Below are 19,664 nucleotides of genomic sequence, written 5' to 3'. Positions count from 1 at the left end.
ATCCATCCCAGCCTGCCAACCTGCACCATCAGGTCCAAGAATTAACCAAGAGTGTGGCTGCATTGACCAGGACCGTACAGTCGTTGCTGGTGGAACCATCAAGACCAATCAAGCTGGCTTCCAGTCCGGAGGATGTCCCGTGGCGTTGACAGAGGAGGATCCCGTCGTTCAGAGGGAGGCCCGCCGACCTTTACACCTAGGATGGACAACCGATTTGCCGCCGTTGCAGCCAGCCAGGACACATAGTCAGGTACTGTACTTTAAATGGGTCCGACCGGGGGCAGAGGGCCAACCCCCAGGCATAAGGTCATCAGGCCCGTCTAATTGGCGCGATAAGTACGTGGGGGGACGCCCGGTCTTACCCGTAGTGCTGGACGGTATCCCCATGAGTGCACTACTGGACACCGGGTCTCAAGTGACTACCATCCCCTTCGTACTTTTCAAGCAGTACTGGAGTGACACTGATATAACACGTTATCCAGACGATGACTTAAGCATCATCGCTAGCAATGGCCAACCCATGCCGCAGGTGGGGTTCAGAGAGATGACTATCAAGATTGGTAAGGTTGAACTGCCGACACAGGGAGTGATCATTGTGGACATTGACCGTCGTGAAAGTCACCCTAAAATAACCTTGGGTACTAATGTGATTGAAAACTGTCTTTCAGAAGTAATTGTGATTTTGCAGCAGGTGGCGATGAATGCGAGCTCCAGCCAACAGAGGGTCCTCCAGAAAGAGATAAGAGCCCTGATGAGACGGCAACAGGTAGAACTGTCTGGTGGTGAGATCGGTAGCGTGAGGATGAGCGACCCGTTCCCCATTGCCATGCCTCCCAAAAGCGAAATGATGATCTGGTGTCGGACTGCAATCGGGTTAAGAGGGAGAGACTACCAAGCCATGGTAGAACCCGGGTACTCAGACAGCAGGCCCACCATTTTGACAGCCCGGGGGGTGGTTGATGTCCGCCATGGAAGGGTGCCCGTCCGGATCTTAAACATCGGGGAAAGGAAAGTACACTTGCCCCGGTACGCTAGACTAGCCAAATTGTTTGCCGTCGAGCACAATGCTATCAGGGTTGTGGAACCCTTGCCTCCATCTCCCCCGGTGGAGGGTAATGGCTCCCAGAAACACAAGGAGGACTGGTGCCAGAAACTCCACGTGGGTGCTGACTCCACTCCTTTGCACCAAAAGCAAGGAGTCTACCGGGTGGTTCAGGAGTACGAGAGAATTTTTAGTAAGCACCCGCTAGACTTCGGCCGAGTAAAGGGAGTGGAACACCACATCCTCACGGGGAGCCACCCACCAATAAAAGAGAGACACAGACCTGTACCCCCTGCACATTATCAGAACGCAAAGGGCATGCTGAGAGAAATGAAAGAAGCCGGGGTCATTAGAGACAGCTGTAGCCCCTGGGCAGCCCCCTTGGTTCTGGTAAAAAAGAAAGACGGTACCATGAGAATGTGTGTGGACTATAGACAAATCAATCGTATCACCCATAAAGACGCATACCCGTTACCTAGGATAGAGGAGTCTTTAGCCGCACTAAAATCAGCTAACTTCTTCTCTACTTTGGATCTTACTAGCGGGTACTGGCAGGTTCCTGTGGCAGAGGCTGACAAGGAGAAGACCGCCTTCACCACCCCGATGGGATTAAGTGAATTCAACTGTATGCCATTCGGGCTCTGCAATGCACCCGGGACCTTCCAGAGGCTGATGGAGTGCTGTCTAGGGCACCGAAACTTCGGGACGGTCCTACTTTTCCTGGACGACGTGATCGTCTATTAGAAGACCTACGAGGACCATCTAAAACACCTGGCAGAGGTGTTCGAAGCCCTGGCAGGCTATGGCATGAAAGTGAAACCCTCCAAGTGCCATCTGTTAAAGCCGAAGGTCCAGTACCTAGGACAGGTGGTGAGTGCAGAAGGAGTAACCCCCGACCCCGACAAGGTCACAGTAATCAAGAGCTGGCCAAGCCCCTCAAACATCAAAGAAGTGAGGCAGTTCCTCGGGTTGGTAGGCTACTACTGAAGGTTCATCCCCGGGTTCACAAAGATGGCAGCTCCAATGCAGGACCTCCTGATAGGTCAATCCAAGACCAGAAGTCTAAAGCCACCCTTCAAGTGGGACAAGCCGGAAGAGGAGTCCTTCCGCCAGTTGAAGATGGCTCTAACGGGGGATGAGATCCTGGCCTACCCCGATTATAGCCAGCCTTTTATCCTTCACACAGACGCCAGCAATGTGGGGCTGGGAGCAGTACTGTCACAGAACCAACAGGGCAGAGAAAGGGTGATCGCGTACGCCAGCTGGAAGCTGAGGCCCACTGAAAGAAACCCGGAGAATTACAGCTCCTTCAAGCTAGAATTCTTGGCAGTGGTGTGGGCCGTCACAGAACGGTTTAAGCATTACCTGGCCTCCGCAAAGTTCACTGTGCACACGGACAACAACCCTCTGACACACCTGGACAATGCAAGACTAGGTGCCCTAGAACAGCGGTGGATGGCCCGGCTATCCAATTATGACTTCACCATCAAATACCGGGCAGGCAGAACCAATGCCAACGCAGACGCCTTATCAAGAATGCCCCACCTACCTGAAGGAGAAGAAGACTCGGAAGAGCTGGAGGAAATAGAGCTCCCTGCATTCCAACGGTATGGGGCCACTCAGTATTCTCACCGGGTAAGAGACAAAGACCTAACCACCATCATGTTCAACCCCTTACCCCACCATGGCTGGGCTGAAACGCAAGATAGTGACCCTGCAGTTCGCCTGGTGAAAGACCTGTTAACCCAGGCAGATGCTAGCCCTGGCCCGGACGCTCCAGAGGAAGCCAAGCAGTTATGGAAGGAGAAAAGCAGGCTATTCCACTACGAAGGTAAGCTGTGCAGAAGGCTTGTCAACCACCGGACGCACGAGCTGACCTGGCAGGTAGTGGTCCCAAGACGAGATGCAGCAATGGTCCTGGAGGCCTACCATGACAGAGCGGGACACTTCGGGTGGAAGAAACTGGAGTTCCTACTGAGAGAGCGGTTCTACTGGATCAATATGAGAGGGGCCATAGAGAAGTGGAGCAGGGACTGCGGCCCATGCCACCTCAGAAGTAAGGACCGTACCAGCCAGAAGACACCCTTGAGACCCATCATCACCAGGCAGCCTCTTGAGCTGGTAGCTCTGGACCATGTGAAGTTAGCTCCAAGCCGGACCGGCTACATCTATGCCCTCACGATTGTGGACCATTACTCCCGGTTCCTGGTGGTGGTTCCTGTTAAAGACCCGACAGCCCAAACAGCGGCCAGAGCCATCCAGCAACACTTCTGCTGTCCACACGGGTATCTGGAGCAGGTCTTGACCGATCAAGGTCCAGCGTTTGAGGCTGAAGTATTCCAGGAGTTCTGCAACCTCTACGGCTGTAGGAAGATTCGGACAACGCCTTACCACCCGCAAACCAACGGGCTGTGTGAGAAAATGAACAATATCGTCATTGATCTCCTCAAGACGTTGCCCCTGGAAGAACGCAGCCTGTGGCCGGAGAAGCTGCCAGACCTGATTGACTTGTACAACCATATCCCGGTGAATGCTACAAATTGCACCCCGGCTTACCTGATGCGAGCAAGACCAGGTAAGCTGCCGATAGACCTGGAGATGGGAGTCCTGACACCCGAGGACACCTTCCCAGATGCGGACTGGGATAAGGAACGGCGGCTACAGTACAAGAAGGTACAGGAGAGTGTGGAGAGTAGTCTGGCTCAAGCGAGAGAAAAGCAGGAGAGGGTCTTCAACCAACACGCCCCTGCTGGTCCCCTGGAACCTGGAGAGCAGGTCCTGAAGCGGAAGAGAAGGCTTCACAAGCTGGATGACCAGTGGGAGAGAGACCCGTACACAGTACTGCAGTCCGACCACAACAACCCGAAGGTATGTGTGATTACCAAGGATGGAGGAGAAACCACTAGCACCGTCTCCAGAGACCATCTAAAACAGTGCCCCGAGCAACTACAGAGTCCAAGTGAGGATCAAGATGACCTTGAACCCACAGAGGACAAGGAAGAAATGATCAGCACATTTCTCGGAGAGTTCCCCCGGACCTGGACTCGGATAAATGACGTGATAGTGGTACCCGTCCTACACTTCCTTCAGCCCACCCAGCAGGAGCCTACAGAAGAACAAGAAGAACAAGCAGCCCCGGAGGCAGAAGAACCCTTGCCAGCAGCCCAGGAGAGTCAACCCTCTGCTGACAGTGAGCCTGCCATACCTGCGGTAAGCCAAAGGACCCGCAGACAGCTGCCTGCTCTGCCTGTAAACCCAGCTAGTAGCTATACCCTTAATACTAGTGGCGAAAGCCAGGTTAGACTACCACCAGACAGTGTGTTACGGAGGTCAACCGGGAGCACTAGGGGTCAAATACCAGCTCGCTGGAATATCTAAATGCACAGTGTATATATTTAATGTTTTATGTTTGTACCCTGGTTATTAATACTGTTTTCCCAGTTTTTCTAGATATATGGACTAACAGGTTATGAACTTTGAGTAACCGGGACTCCCTTGTAAATATGTTCGGAGCCTAATCAAAGGAATGAATAAAGACTGTCAAGGACTCGGGGCAAGGACAGACCCCCACCTGATTAAGGCTCCCGTTGTGTTGGTGAAATGGACAACCGGTTACGGAACATACTGTGACCCTCTCCTTTTGTTGGTGATATGGACACCTGGTCACAGACAACACTGTGACCTAAAGAACTCAATATGTGATGTTGTTTGTTATTTCCTTCCCTGTTGTGTTTATGGTCATGCATTTATACCCTGTATTTGTGTTTCCTGTTTAGTCCTGGAGTACTAAATTTTACTAGGGGGGAATGAGTCACCCCAGGCCTGGATGCCACAAATATTAAAGGCTGTGTCTGAGAGCAGGAGGGAGGTTCCCTGGTCAGGGACAATTAGCATACAGCAACTCCTGTCCCAGGCCAGTAGGGGGAGCTGGCTGCCCCTATAAAAGCTGGTACTGGGGGCAGGGTTAGAGAGAACTGGACGACCTAGCTCAGGACTGAGACTGGTCCCAGAGAAGGAGGGATAGTTGAGCTGTAGCCAAGGAGTCAGTGAGGCAGTGGAGAAGCTGCAGGCCAGGGACAGAGGAGACGAGAGCCGGTCCTGGCTGAGAGAATCACCACCGGACATTGGGGTCCGAGGCTGTCAGGGTTGCAAGCCCTGCAGCAGATAACCAACCCGCAAGGGATTTCAGGTTCCTTGGCCTAAGAAGCCTGGAGGCTCCGCCACACAGAGGGACCAGTACAGCACGGAGAAGTAACAGGTACCTAAGGCCCGAGTCGCAAGCCATACAGGCGAAGTACACGGCCAGCTCAGGGACGTGGGCTATCATACCACGAAAAGGGGGATAGTCAGCAAGGGCAGAGAGAGAACGGTAGGCCTTCACACTCACCCTGACCAGTGGGGCTCCCCGAATGTTCTCCCAGGCCCATTCCTACCCAGTACTCCTGTTGGGTCATTAGAAATACCTGCAGCAAAGGCCCTGGACTGTTTGAAGCGGTCTCTGAACTCTGATTATTGCGGCCTACACCATCACCCCCAGCATCCACCTACATTGCCCTGAGGCTACACTCTTCCCGTGGGGAGTTATCCTATCCCTGTTCTGCACACCAACACCAGCCTCAGCGGTCTGCCTTGCAGCGGTGGTCATCTCTGACCGCAATCCACGGGTGGCGTAGTCGGACATTCATAGCTGTACAAATAGACTGCCACAGCATTTGGTCTGACCACCCTGAGCCACGGGATTGGGTTGCCACTACTACTCCCAGCATCGCACTGAAGCCCGGTTCCGGGTACCGCACGGCCCAGGGGGCAAGTCACAGGCAACAAGCAGATGAGACTTGTTTGGGCTAAAGAACACAAGGAATGGACATTAGACCAGTGGAAATCTGTGCTTTGGTCTGATGAGTCCAAATTTGGGATCTTTGGTTCCCACCACCGTGTCTTTGTGTGATGCAGAAAAGGTGAACGGATAGACTCTACATGCCTGGTTCCCACCATGAAGCATGGAGGAGGAGGTGTGATGGTGTGGGGGTGCTTTGCTGGTGACACTGTTGGGGATTTATTCAAAATTGAAGGCATACTGAACCAGCATGGCTACCACAAGCATCTTGCAGCGGCATGCTATTCCATCCGGTTTGCGTTTAGTTGGACCATCATATATTTTTCAACAGGACAATGACCCCAAACACACCTCCAGGCTGTGTAAGGGCTACTTGACCAAGAAGGAGAGTGATGGGGTGCTATGCCAGATGACCTGGCCTCCACAGTCACCAGACCTGAACCCAATCGAGATGGTTTGGGGTGAGCTGGACCGCAGAGTGAAGGCAAAAGGGCCAAAAAGTGCTAAGCATCTCTGGGAACTCCTTCAAGATTGTTGGAAGACCATTTCCGGTGACTACATCTTGAAGCTCATCAAGAGAATGCCAAGAGTGTGCAAAGCAGTCATCAAATCAAAAGGTGGCTACTTTGAAGAACCTAGATTATAAGACATATTTTCAGTTGTTTCACACTTTTTTTGTTAACTATAAAATTCCACATGTGTTAATTCATAGTTTTGATGCCTTCTGTGTGAATGTACAATTTTCATAGTCATGAAAATGCAGAAAAATCTTTAAATGAGAAGGTGTGTCCAAACTTTTGGTCTGTACTGTATCTGTTTAAAAGATTCTGGTGTACGCCACATAACTATAACTGTGGTTTTGCAGTTCCACGGGTCAAATCTCTGTATTATCCTGCTTTTGACATTTTTTGCCGTAAAAAAACTGGAATAGTGTCTCCCTGACAGGTCAGACACCAATATATCTGTTTAAAAGAGTCTGGTGTAGGCCAGAGAAATAGAACTGTGGTTTTGCAGTTCCACGGGTCAAATCTCTGTATTATCCTGCTTTTGGCCTGTTTTACATAAAAAAAAAACAGGAATAGTTTCTCCTTGTCTGTTCAGTCACAAATATATCTGTTTAAAAGATTCTGGTGTATGCCAGACAAATAGAACTGTTGTTTTCCTCTTCCACGGTTCTAATCTACTCTTTATTACCCTTTTTCCATTGATAGTGCGAGTGTAAGCTATTTTACTTCATTTACAATGGGCAAGGCGCGTGGCAAGGGACCTGGAACTGGACGTTCTGGTGATGGTGCGTGTAGAGGACGGGGCCGTGGCCAAGGTGAAAATGTGCCACAACCAACAGCCACATCTTCTCGCTCCCACTTCATGACCGAATTACTAGGGAAGCACACTACAACACCAGTATTGCGAACTGATCAGTGTGAACAGGTTATTAATTGGATAGCAGATAATACTTCCAGTTACCTGGGCATCACCACCTCCGGTCTGTCTTCCACATGGTCAAGTTTTAGTAGCCGTGAGTCTCGACCGCATACTCCTCCTCACCCTGATGCTCCTTCCTCCCACCATGCCGAGTGTTGTCAGACAGCAACTAATCCCACAGTAGGACACTCTGAAGAGCTGTTCACTGGTGCATTTCCATATTTGTGCCCCTTGCCTGCTCTGCTTGAAGTGGTGGAAGAGGAGATCCCATGAAGCGATACCCAAATATTTGAACAGCCACAGCCACAGGAAGTCGACGCTGGCAATTTGTCACAAGAGGTGGACGATGACGAGACACAATTGCCACGAAGTGAGGAGGAGGATCGTGGGGCGCAAGTGGAAGAGGAGGAGGTGGTGGATGATCTAGTAACTGACCCAACGTGGCAGGAGGACACGCAGAGCAAGGCCAGCAGCACACAGGGGGAGGGAGGCAGAGTACACCAACAGGCAGGAAGAAGCAGTGTGGTGGCCACACACAGAAGGCTGGCAACAGTTCCCCATAACATCAACACGAGGGACGTTGCCAGTACAACCGGTAGGTCTTCCAGAGTCTGGATTTTTTTTAAAGACTCTGCTGATAACCCCAAAAAGGCCATTTGTACCACCTGCCATGCCAGCATCAGCAGGAGTGACAAAACTACCAGCCTGACAACCACCAGCATGATCAGGCACATGGCAGCAAAGCACCCGACTTTCTGGGGCAAACCCCAGGGTCCACGACCAGTGTCAGCGGGTGTCACCACTGCTTCTTCCGCTGTTGTGCGTGTAATAGAACCCCCTGTTGTGCATGCAAGGAAATCCCCTGTCCATACTGCATGCAAAGATGCCCCCTCCTCTCAGTCTTCACTTGTTATGGCAGTTTCTCAAGAAACAACATCAACGTCCACGTCCACGTCCCACCGCAGCGTTCAATTGTCCATATCCCAGAGCTTTGAACGAAAGCGCAAATTCGCAGCCAATGCCCCACAGGCCACAGTCCTAAATTCGCACATTTCACGACTGCTTGCGCTGGAAATGCTGCCTTTTAGGCTGGTGGAGACAGAATCCTTCCACAACCTTATGGCGGGGGCCGTTCCTTGGTACTCCGTCCCCAACTGACACTATTTTGCCCGGTGTGCCATCCCCGCACCACACAAGCACGTGTCCCAAAACATCTGCCGTGCCCTCAACAACGCAGTTACTGGGAGAGTCCACCTGACAACGGACACGTGGACAGGTGCTTGTGGCCAGGGACGGTACATCTCCCTGACGGCACACTGGGTAAACATAGTGGAGGCCGGGACCCAGTCGGACCTTGGGATGGAACACGTCCTCCCCACACTGAGGATTGCGGGCCCTATGTCAGTCAGAGTTGCCCCCACAGTGTACAGCTCCTGCGCATCATCCTCCTCCTCATGTTCAGCCTCCATCTCAGATATCACCACATCAGTTACAAGCTGGAAGCACTGCAGTACTGCCTCCGCCAAGCGGCAACAGGCTGTGCTGAAACTCATAAGCTTAGGTGATAAACCTCACACTGCTTGTGAGTTGTGGACAGCTGTGAAAGAGCAGGCAGATCTGTGGCTGAGACCGCTGAACCTACATCCAGGCATGGTCGTGTGTGACAATGGCCGTAACCTGGTGGCGGCTCTGAGACGAGGAGAGATCACACACATACCATGCCTGGCTCATTTGCTTAACCTCGTGGTTCAGCGATTTCTTAAATCATATCCTGAGTTGCCAGATCTGCTCGTCAAAGTACGCCCCCTGTCAGCTCATTTTCGCAAGTCGGCTACAGCTTCCGCCGCCCTTGCTGTGTTGCAGCAGCGTTTGCAGCTTCCAGCACACCGACTGGTGTGTGATGTCCCCACACGTTGTAACTCTACCCTGCACATGTTGCAAAGGATTTGTGAGCAGAAGAGAGCAGTTGTGGAGTACCAGCTGCAACAAGGCCGTCGATATTCAGGTCAGACTCCACACATTAGACCTCAGGAGTGGACCTGGATGTCTGACATATGTACCATCCTGACAAACTTTGAGGAGTCCACCAAGATGGTGAGTGGCGATGACGCCATCATTAGCATCAGCATTCAACTTGTCTGTCTTTTGCAACGCTCTCTGCAGAGAATTAAAGAGGTGGCATTGCAGCCAGAGTATGATGAGATGGATCAAGAAGCCGTAGCGGTCAATTACACACAGCCCAGCCTCATCTCATCCCAACGTGCATTGGGGGACAATGAGGGAGAGGAGGAGGAGGAGGAAGAACTGAAGCTGGTATCATGCGCTGTAGACGGTAGTATCTGTACAACTGTCATACAGTCGGTTCAGCGTGGGTGGCCTGAGGACAGCGGGGAGGAGGAGGAGGAGAGCATGGTCAGTCGTCATCTTGGTGAGGACACGGAAGTCTTGCTCGTTACAAGTGTGGCACGCATGGCTGACTTTATGTTACGCTGCCTAAACCGTGACCCTCGCGTTGTCAAAATGTTGGGTGACAGTCATTACTGGTTGGTGACACTTTTAGACCCCTGCTACAAGGAGAACTTTCACTCTCTTATTCCTGTGGTGGAGAGGTCTACAAAAATGGGGCAGTACCAGAAGGCCCTTGCTGCAGAACTGTTAAAAAAATTCCCATATGAACACGCTAGCGGCAGAGGTCACAGTTCGCTGGCCAACCAAGGCGTACAGGCGAGAGAGACGCAACTCCAATCCAGCAGAGGCAGGGGAACACTGTCAACATTCTGGGACAGTTTTCTGAGACCCGCCCAGCTCACAGGCCTTGAGGCGCGGGGTACTCTCACAAGGAGTGGAAAGTTTCAAAAGATGGTGAGGGAGTACCTTGCCGATCGTACCAGCATCCTCCGTGATTCCTCTGTGCCTTTTAATTATTGGGTATCCAAGCTGGACACTTGGATTGAACTCGCTTTGTACGCCTTGGAGGTCCTGGCCTGCCCTGCCGCTAGCGTGTTATCGGAGCGTGTTTTTAGTGCCGCTGGGGGAATTATAACTGATAAGCGCACTCGCCTGTCAACTGACAATGCTGACAAGCTGACCCTTATCAAAATAAACAAGGGCTGGATGGGGCCAGACTTCTCATCTCCACCAAATGACAGCAGAGTAACATAAAGTCAAATCCACTGTGTTAATTCGGGAGGTGTATTCCCACCACTTCACATCCACACATGGGTATATGCTTCCTCAATTCTGCTTTTTTTTGCTCTTATCCTTATCCTCAGCCTCCACTACCACTATACCACCAGGGTGACCGTGGTCCGTGTTGCCAGCATTGCAAGTTCCTCCATCCTAATTTTTGGCAGCTTTTGCTTGGAAGGCATAGGCAAAGACTATGGGAGACCCACTCCCCATTAATGGGAATAATGTTTTAAATATGCTGTACTGCATGGCTCTTGTAAGGGGCATGAAAACCGTCTTGTTAAGCTACTGCGACCTCCACCACTTTTCCAAGGGGCATTGATATTGTCTTTTTATTCCACTGTGACCTCCACGTCTCTTCCAAGGGGCATTAAAATCGTCTTTTTATTCCACTGCAACCTCCACGTCTCTTCCAAGGGGCATTAAAACCGTCTTGTTAAGCTACTGCGACCTCAACGTCTCTTCCAAGGAGCATTAAAACTGTCTTGTTAAGCTACTGCGACCTCCACGTCTCTTCCAAGGGGCATTAAAACCGTCTTGTTAAGCTACTGCGACCTCCACCACTTTTCCAAGGGGCATTGATATTGTCTTTTTATTCCACTGCGACCTCCACCATTCTTCTAAGGGGCATTAAAACCGTCTTGCTAAGCTACTGCGACCTCCACCACTTTTCCCAGGGGCATTAAAACCGTCTTGTTAAGCTACTGCGACCTCCACGTCTCTTCCAAGGGGCATTAAAACCGTCTTGTTAAGCTACTGCGACCTCCACTATTCTTCCAATGGGCATTAAAACCGTCTTGTTAAGCTACTGCGACCTCCACCACTTTTCCAACGGGCGTAAAACCGTCTTGTTAAGCTACTGCGACCTCCACCACTCTTCAAAGGGGCATTGATATTGTCTTTTTATTCCACTGCGACCTCCACGTCTCTTCCAAGGGGCATTAAAACCATCTTTTTATTCCACTGCGACCTCCACGTCTCTTCCAAGGGGCATTAAAAACGTCTTGTTAAGCTACTGCGACCTCCACCATTCTTCCAAGGGGCATTAAAACCGTCTTGTTAAGCCACTTTTCCAAGGGGCATTGATATTGTCTTTTTATTCCTCTGCGACCTCCACCATTCTTCCAACGGGCATTGCATTTCCTCCTAATTTTAGTCAGCTTTTGCTTTTCAATGCATAAGCGAACACTAAGGGAGAACCACTCCCCAATAATGGGTAGAAGGTTTTTAGTATGCTGTAATCCACGTCTGCTTCAAGGGGCATTGCAGTTCCTCATAATTTTTGGAAAGCCTTCTATTCACTGCTTAGGCCAACAGTGCACAGGAGACCGAGTTGCTATAAATGGAAAAAACGGTTTAGTTAAGGCCCTCTGACCTCCATGTCACTTCCAAGGGGCATTGGAGTGCCTCGAAATTTTTGGTAGGCATTTCACTCACTGCATGCCCTATAACTGTGTAGCCGAACCGCTCCTTTTGGTACAGAAACATATCCTACAAGACATGTGTGGTTGACTGGCCTGATATTGATGTGAATGGTCCCTGTTCCTCCTGCTCTTTCTCCTTTGCCACCACCTTATCCATCATTCATCACCTGAAGCTTTGTTTTAACGGGAGTCATAGAACTGGGATAGTAGCAGGAAAACATCCAGCAATCCTCGGAGGAGGTAGGATATGCGCCAAAACGCTGACCACCTCAGGCCTAGCCGCTACTACATACATGCGCTTGCATTCCAAGAAAACAAAGCAGACACTAACTTCTATCATCATCATCATGCTCCTCACCTTGGCACTCTCAACTCCCCTGATGGAGAAGCCAGGGCCCACCGGAGGAGTCTGGTTCTCTGGTGGGCTCGTCCAATGCTGTCCTAAAGCAGGCCAGGCTAAGAAAAGTGTGGAGGAACTTCCAAGGAGAAATAGGGGCGGCTGGGGACCGTTTATGGACACCCGGCCGCCCCCAGGTGGCTGGGGACCGAGCTTGGACACCCGGCCGCCGGGCGGCTGGGAACTGAGTATGGATACCTCATTGCCAAAGCAGCCATGAGGTAGTGGCCATTTTCGCCCTCCTCCAAACTAAAAGACTCCATTTCAAGTGCAAGCTAGCAGTATGGTATTGCAGCCTGGGGGATGGGTGGCAGGTTGCACACTTACGCTTGCATTCCATGAAAACAAAGCAGATGCTAACTTCTATCATCATCATGCTCCTCACCTTGGCACTCTCAACTCCCCTGATGGAGAAGCCAGGGCCCACCGGAGGAGTCTGGTTCTCTGGTGGGCTCGTCCAATGCTGCCCTAAAGCAAGCCGTGCTAAGAAAAGTGTGGGGGAACTTCCAAGGAGAAATAGGGGCGGCTGGGGACCATTTATGGACACCCGGCCGCGGGGCAGCTGGGGCCGAGTTTGGACACCCGGCCGCCCCCTGGTGGCTGGGGACAGAGCGTGGACACCCGGCCGCCGGGCGGCTCGGAACTGAGTATGGATACCTCGCTGCCAAAGCAGCCATGAGGTAGTGGCCAGCTTTGGCTTCCTCCAAACTAAAAGGCCCCATTTCAAGTGCAAGCTAGCAGTATGGTATTGCAGCCTGGGGGTGGGTGGGTGGCAGGTTGCACACTTACGCTTGCATTCCATGAAAACAAAGCAGATGCTAACTTCTATCATCATCATCATGCTCCTCACCTTGGCACTCTCAACTCCCCTGATGGAGAAGCCAGGGCCCACCAGAGGAGTCTGGTTCTCTTGTGGGCTCGTCCAATGCTGCCCTAAAGCAGGCCAGGCTAAGAAAAGTGTGGGGGAACTTCCAAGGAGAAATAGGGGTGGCAGGGGACCGTTTATGGACACCCGGCTGCCCACAGGCGGCTGGGGACCGTGTATGGATACCCGGCCGCGGGGCAGCTGGGGGCCGAGTATGGACACCCGGCCGCCCCCTGGCGGCTCGGGACCGAGCGTGGACGCCTAGCCTCCGGACAGCTGGGGACTTAGCAGCCATGAGGTAGTGGCCAGCTTCGGTCTCCTCCAAACTAAAAGGCCCCATTTCAAGTGAAAGCTAGCAGTATGGTTTTGCAGCCTGGGGGTGGGTGGGTGGCAGGCTGCATACTTGCACTTGCATTGCAATGAATGGGGGAGGTACAATTGAACACTGCCCTGGGACAAGGACTTGCACGGGGATAGTTGTAAGTCTGCATCTTCTGATGTGACAAGGATCATTTCTGATGGGCACACTTTTAGGCAGTGACCTGGGTGTCAAAGATGCTTCCAGGGGTCTTCAATATGCTGTTCCCATGTCTTTTCAGCACTGTATGCATGTGTCACACAGCACATGGCCAGATAAGATTGTAAAATGTTAAAATGACATTTCCCGATGAATGCATTTGTCACGGTTGAAAGCAATACAAAAGTGCAAAAATGCATAAAAAATGCTACTTGTGAACATAGCCCAAGGTGTGGAGGAGTATTTTTGTTTTTGGCTATTTATTTTACCTTATACACAAGTCTTTACCCTGGAAAGGACTTTCCTTAACATATTTCACAGGAAAACCATTTTCAGTTTCGTTTTTGAACGTTTTATTGTGAGCCCGTAAAAGTGGGTTAATACCTCTGACCACGTTGTTGACAGCAGTGAGCTGGGGGTCAGAAATGCTTCCTGGGGCGATCCCCATGCTGTCCCCATGTCTTTTGAGCACTGTCACTATCGTTTTGGGCACTTTTTAGGCTTTCTACAGACTGCCGGGGGTGCCGCCGCAAAAATGCTCTGGTCTCACATAGACTAACATTGGGCTCATTGCTCTAGTCGAGCACCCGAGTATCACGGAGAGCTCGGCCTGAGCTTCGAGCACCCGAGCATTTTAGTGCTCGCTCAACAGTAGTATTGACCCCTTAAAAGATGATAATAACAAGATAAATATAAAGGACAAAGAAAAGGCTGAGATATTAAACAGGCACTTTTCATCTGTTTTCACCAAAAATTAAAGTTCCCTGCCTGATATAACTAGTTTAACAAAAAAAGAAGTATGCCTGCGTCTGAGCAACTTAAGCATTGACAAATCCCCAGGGCCTGATTGCATTAATCCATGGATATTGAGGGAATTGAGTAGTGTTGAGCCACCCCCGTAGTGTTCGAGTTCGGTTCGGTTCGTCGAACACCCGTATGTTCGCCGAACTGTTCGTCGAACTGTTCATCGAACACCTTCGAACACCGTTAAAACCAATGGCAGGCAAACAAAAACATATAGAAACACATAGAAAACACATAGAAAACACTTCAGGTGTCCAAAAGCTGAAAAACTGCTCAGAAGACACAACTAACACATGGAAAAGTGTCAAGTACATATAGTCATGCAAAAAGAAAAGAGGTGGAGGAGTAAAAGGAGGGGGAGACACAGATATAGGCATGTCATGCCCTTCTAAAATCAAGAAAGGCTGGAGTAAAAATCTAAAATCAGCCTACCAACACCCAGACGTCGTGACAAGAAAATTAAAAAATGAAATATCTTTAGGTAGAATGGCGGTTCCATTCAGAACACTTTCCTTACAAGACGTAGTGGTATCCCCGTTGTGAGTTGTGCCAAAAACGGAACCCAATACATTCGGACTAATCCACCATTTGTCATATCCAAGGGGCAGGTCAGTAAACGACAACATCGACGCGGAACCAAGTACAGTAGTATATACTGTACATCCTTTGACAAGGCAATCAGGTGGATCAAGAAGTTGGGAAGGGTCACCCTAATGGCCAAAACAGACATTGATGCGGCGTTCCGGTTACTTACTACCTGTGCCTCCGAATAGTGTCCACCTATTGGGCCTGCTTCTGGGAAGGAGCATACTATATAGATCGTTGTTTGCCCATGGGGTGCTCCAGATCCTGCTCACTATTTGAGGCGTTTAGTTGCTTCCTCGAATGGGTTGTAATGGACGTTTCTAAGGGGGCACATATTATCCATTACCTCGACAACTTCTTATGCCTGGGCCCAAAAGATTCGCCACAGTGTGAATACACGCGGTAGTCCACCTGTGAGAAGGAGAGAGCTGGAGGGAGAGCGGACACCACAGAGCCGAGGGGTTAGATGGAGAACGGAAGAAGAAAAGAGGGCGAGGGAGGTAAGGGAGTACAGTGGAAGGCAACCTGAGCTCCCCCACGTTCCTGCTGGGCGGGGAACAGCCCTGGGAAGAAAAGCCGCTTGCACATCCCTTTGAGGTTACGGGCGCGAGCGGGCAGAGGGACTACGCTGGAGTGCGAAGCTGACACGGCCAGTCCGTTCCTACCCGTGCGACCTTCGTGTCGCCGGGTTTGTGCCAGAGCCGCAGTGGACCCTGACGGCCAGCCCCCCTCTCTCAATACTGGTGCCTGTCCGCTGGTGGGTCGAGCCCCCCCACGGTGGGGGGGAGTAACATCTGCAGAAGAAAGAGCATCTTCCAGCCAAATTAAGATGTCTACTTCTTTTTGTGGACAATGTGATACGATCCCTTTCTTACGGACACGCCCATCGCTACAAATTCCAGATGAGGCACAAAAACAGCAGGTGCTTCAACGGATATCAAGTGCTCCTTCAAGTGTGCTCTCCTCCACCTCAACTTCAACATCACAAATACTCCAGTCCTCAGAGGTGTCACCCCAATCGCACTTGCTTCCTCACAGCTCCCAAGTCTCCAGCTGCCCGTCTGAGTATGGGGTAACACAGATGGTTGAGTCTGCACAGCTGTTTACTCATACTATAGCCTGGGAAACGGAGGTCTGCTCCAGAGCTTCTGTTAATCCAGACGAGGAAATGATCTGCACTGATGCCCAGAATCTTTATGAGTCGGATCCAGGACCAGATGAAGAAGGTTCTGAGCATAATGTAGACCCTCGTTCCTAAACTGTAACTCCTGTTGGTGGAGACAATGATGAAGACGATGATGAGACTCAAATACCTGATTGGAGCAACAACTTGACTTTTCGGTCAGAGCAGGAAGAGGTTGGCTCTGAGGACGACGGGTGTGAGAACACACAGGGTGATGATGACGAGGTTGGAGATCCCACTTACTGTCAACCCACAGTCAGCCAGTCGATGAGGTCAGCAGAGGAGGTGGAGGGGGATGTGACTAGCCCAGGGGATGGGGGTGACTCGGTACCCGGGCCTTTGCTTGGCCTTTGGGATGTCGCGGTGGTCGGCACCCGGGCCCGTACCCTGGGGTCACTCTTTAAAAGGGTGGATAATTGTTAATTTTATAAGAGTTCGTGACGCCACCTGTGGTATCTGGTGAGAAGCACCAGTGCTGCAGCAGTCCACTGAGGCCGGTGATAAGGCAGCTCGATGGTATAGCTCTCCACAGGTGGAGCTAGGACTCAGAAAAGCGTATGCAGGGGGAATGCAGGACAGGCGAGACCCAGCTGGGTCAGAGCAAGAACGGGAACGGACACATAGTCACTTCAGTACCTTTTACTTGTGGAAATTCAGGCACATCCCGGAGCACTGTAGGGTGAAGGGTGCATATCAGGATCCTCCCAAATGAGCGGGTGTAGGGCCTCCTGTTTCTTGCCTCTGAGTAGTAAGTTTCTGACCTGCCTGGAGCTAGGCCTTATTTTTTTCTCTGGTCTGCGCTGGCTGACCTTGTGGTAGGGCCTTGTCTTGGAGTTCACGCTCCCAGTATGCGGGGCCTAAGCGTCTCCTGGCTCTGTTACGTATCAGCACCTTAGCGATCCTGGGACTTGTAGTTCTCTAGGGATTCCGTTTATGCCTTACTGGGTCATAGAGATCCCAGCCATCTCGGATCCGGTGTCCGGTAAATGCTTCGGGGTGAGCTGGTTAAGCTCCTCTGCCCCCTATGTACTAACTCTCGACTCGCCTTCGGCCTACTCGGGCCCTCACTAGGCTATACACACTAACGGCAGCTTGCCGCGCTTCACCGATCTTATGGCGCCGGCACACCTTAAGCTTTAACTGGGCTCCCTGAATCTAGCTAACAGGAGCCTTGTGCTCCACTGCTGAACTATTAACTGAGTTCTCTAGACTAGACTGAGCTCCACTGCAGACTGACCTCTCTTAGGCTTCTCTACTGCAGGAACTCTTCAGTGGAACTGAACTGCCTAGCTCCACCTTCCCTATTTATATCCCTAATGGGCTCCCTCTGCTGGTCTGAGGTGGAAGGTGGAGATGTGTGAATGTTTATGGGGGCCTCTTGTGGAGGATTCCATCAATGCACTCTTCTAGGATCTGTGATACCAAGCGCAGCTGGACGTCTCAGATGCTATTGACGACGAGGTTAGGTTGCGCCTTCCTGGACAGAGACGGAGTACTGGAAGCATGTCAACAACTGCATCCTCAACCACAACTCTGCCTCAGACCACAAGTCGTAGTGGCTCTTCAGGTCGCATGGGCTCTAAGCCTTGCATAGCCTGGGCATTTTTTCAGATCGATAAGGATGACCCAACTCGTGTTATCTGTAATATTTGTCACCAAAAGCTAAGTAGAGGCAAAAAAATCCATAGTTTGAGTACTTCATGCATGAACCGTCACATGGATATGAAGCATAAGTTGCAGTGGGAAGCTCACTGTGCTACAATGCGGCCTAGCGGGCCCGGCCAACCACTGTCTGCCCCATCTTGTGCATCCGCAGCCTCTTCATCCTCTGTGACTGGGGGGACAGCAGTCACACATGTTTTTGGACGCAGACCTGCCACCTCTTTACCCGCAACAGCCAGTGTGATTGGCAGGTCATCATTTCATTTGGAAGTGGAAACACCAGCTGGTGTTGAGCGCTCTCTGACATCGAGAGCACCACCTTTGGATCAAGGCAACCTAACTTTTCCGACTGCATCTTCCTCACAGACCGGCAAGTTTGCCGGGGACACCCTACTCAACCCCGTCTAAGCACAACAGCCAGCCCTCGGACCCTCAGATGTGGACAAGTAAAAGACCATTTCCTCCTAGCCATGACAAAGCTAAGAGGTTGAATTTCACCATCTGCAAGCTGTTAGCTACAGAAATGCTGCCTTTCCGCCTGGTGGACACAGAGGATTTTTGAGACCTTATGTCCGTCGCAGTGCCCCAGTACCAGATGCCCAGTCGGCACTACTTCTCAAAGAAAGGTGTGCCTGCGCTCCACCAGCATGTCGCACACAACATCACCACTTCTTTGAGAAACTCTGTGTGTGACAGGGTGCATTTCACCACAGACACTTGGGCGAGTAGGCATGGACAGGGGCGTTACATGTCGCTGACTGGGCACTGGGTAACTATGGTGACAGCAGGACAAGGGGCTGCTGTCCAAGTCTTGCCATCCCCACGAGTTGTACGTCAATCCTCTTTATCTCAAAGTTCCTCCACTGCTTCTGCCTCCTCAACCTCCTCTTGGTCCTCCACCTGCACCCAAAGCCTGTCTGGTAATGCCACCCGCTTTCTAACTGCGCAGAAGGAGTCCTGCACACCTCCTTACTATGCTGGCAGCAGGGCTCAACAGCATCAGGCGGTGTTTACTTTGAAATGTCTGGGAAATGTGAGTCACATAGCTGAGAAGTTGTGGTCAGGTCTGGAGACCCAGTTTCATGAATGGTTGTCTCCACTGGACCTGCAACCAGGGAAGGCCGTGTGCGACAATGCTGCAAACCTGGGTGCGGCCCTTAGCCGGGGCAATGTCACACACGTGCCTTGTATGGCTCACGTGTTGAACCTGGTTGTCCAGCAATTTTTAGCCCACTATCCCGGACTAGATGGCCTTCTGCAGAGGGCACAGTCGCTGTGTGCTCACTTCCGCCGTTCGCATCCCGCAGCTCGACGACTTACATCTCTACAGAAGTCGTTGGGCCTGCCAGTTCACCGGCTGAAATGCGATGTGCCGACACGGTGGAATTCAACTCTGCACATGTTGCAGCGACTGTGGCAGCACCGACAAGCCCTGGTGCAATACGTTCTGACGTATAGCCTGGGCCAACAACATCCATAGGTGGGGCAAATCACGCTGCAGGAGTGGTCTCAGATCAGGGACCTATGAAGTTGACGCGCCCCCTGGGCCGTGGGGTACCCGGAGCCGGGCCGGTAGACGCTGGGGGTTGTAGTCACTGTGGTGGCGACCCGGTCCGTGACCCAGGGCGGTCAATCCAAGGGTAATTTGTATATATGGGTTTTATAATGTCCGACTACGCCAACTGTGGAGTGCGGCCAAAGTGGCTGCCGCTGCGGAACAGTCCTCTGAAGCTG

This window comes from Phyllobates terribilis, unplaced genomic scaffold (genome assembly GCF_046119375.1).
Source record: "Phyllobates terribilis strain yellow unplaced genomic scaffold, ASM4611937v1 Scaffold_4__5_contigs__length_816908805, whole genome shotgun sequence".
NCBI classification, from domain to species: domain Eukaryota; kingdom Metazoa; phylum Chordata; class Amphibia; order Anura; family Dendrobatidae; genus Phyllobates; species Phyllobates terribilis.
Note: the sequence above shows the minus strand (reverse complement) of the source record.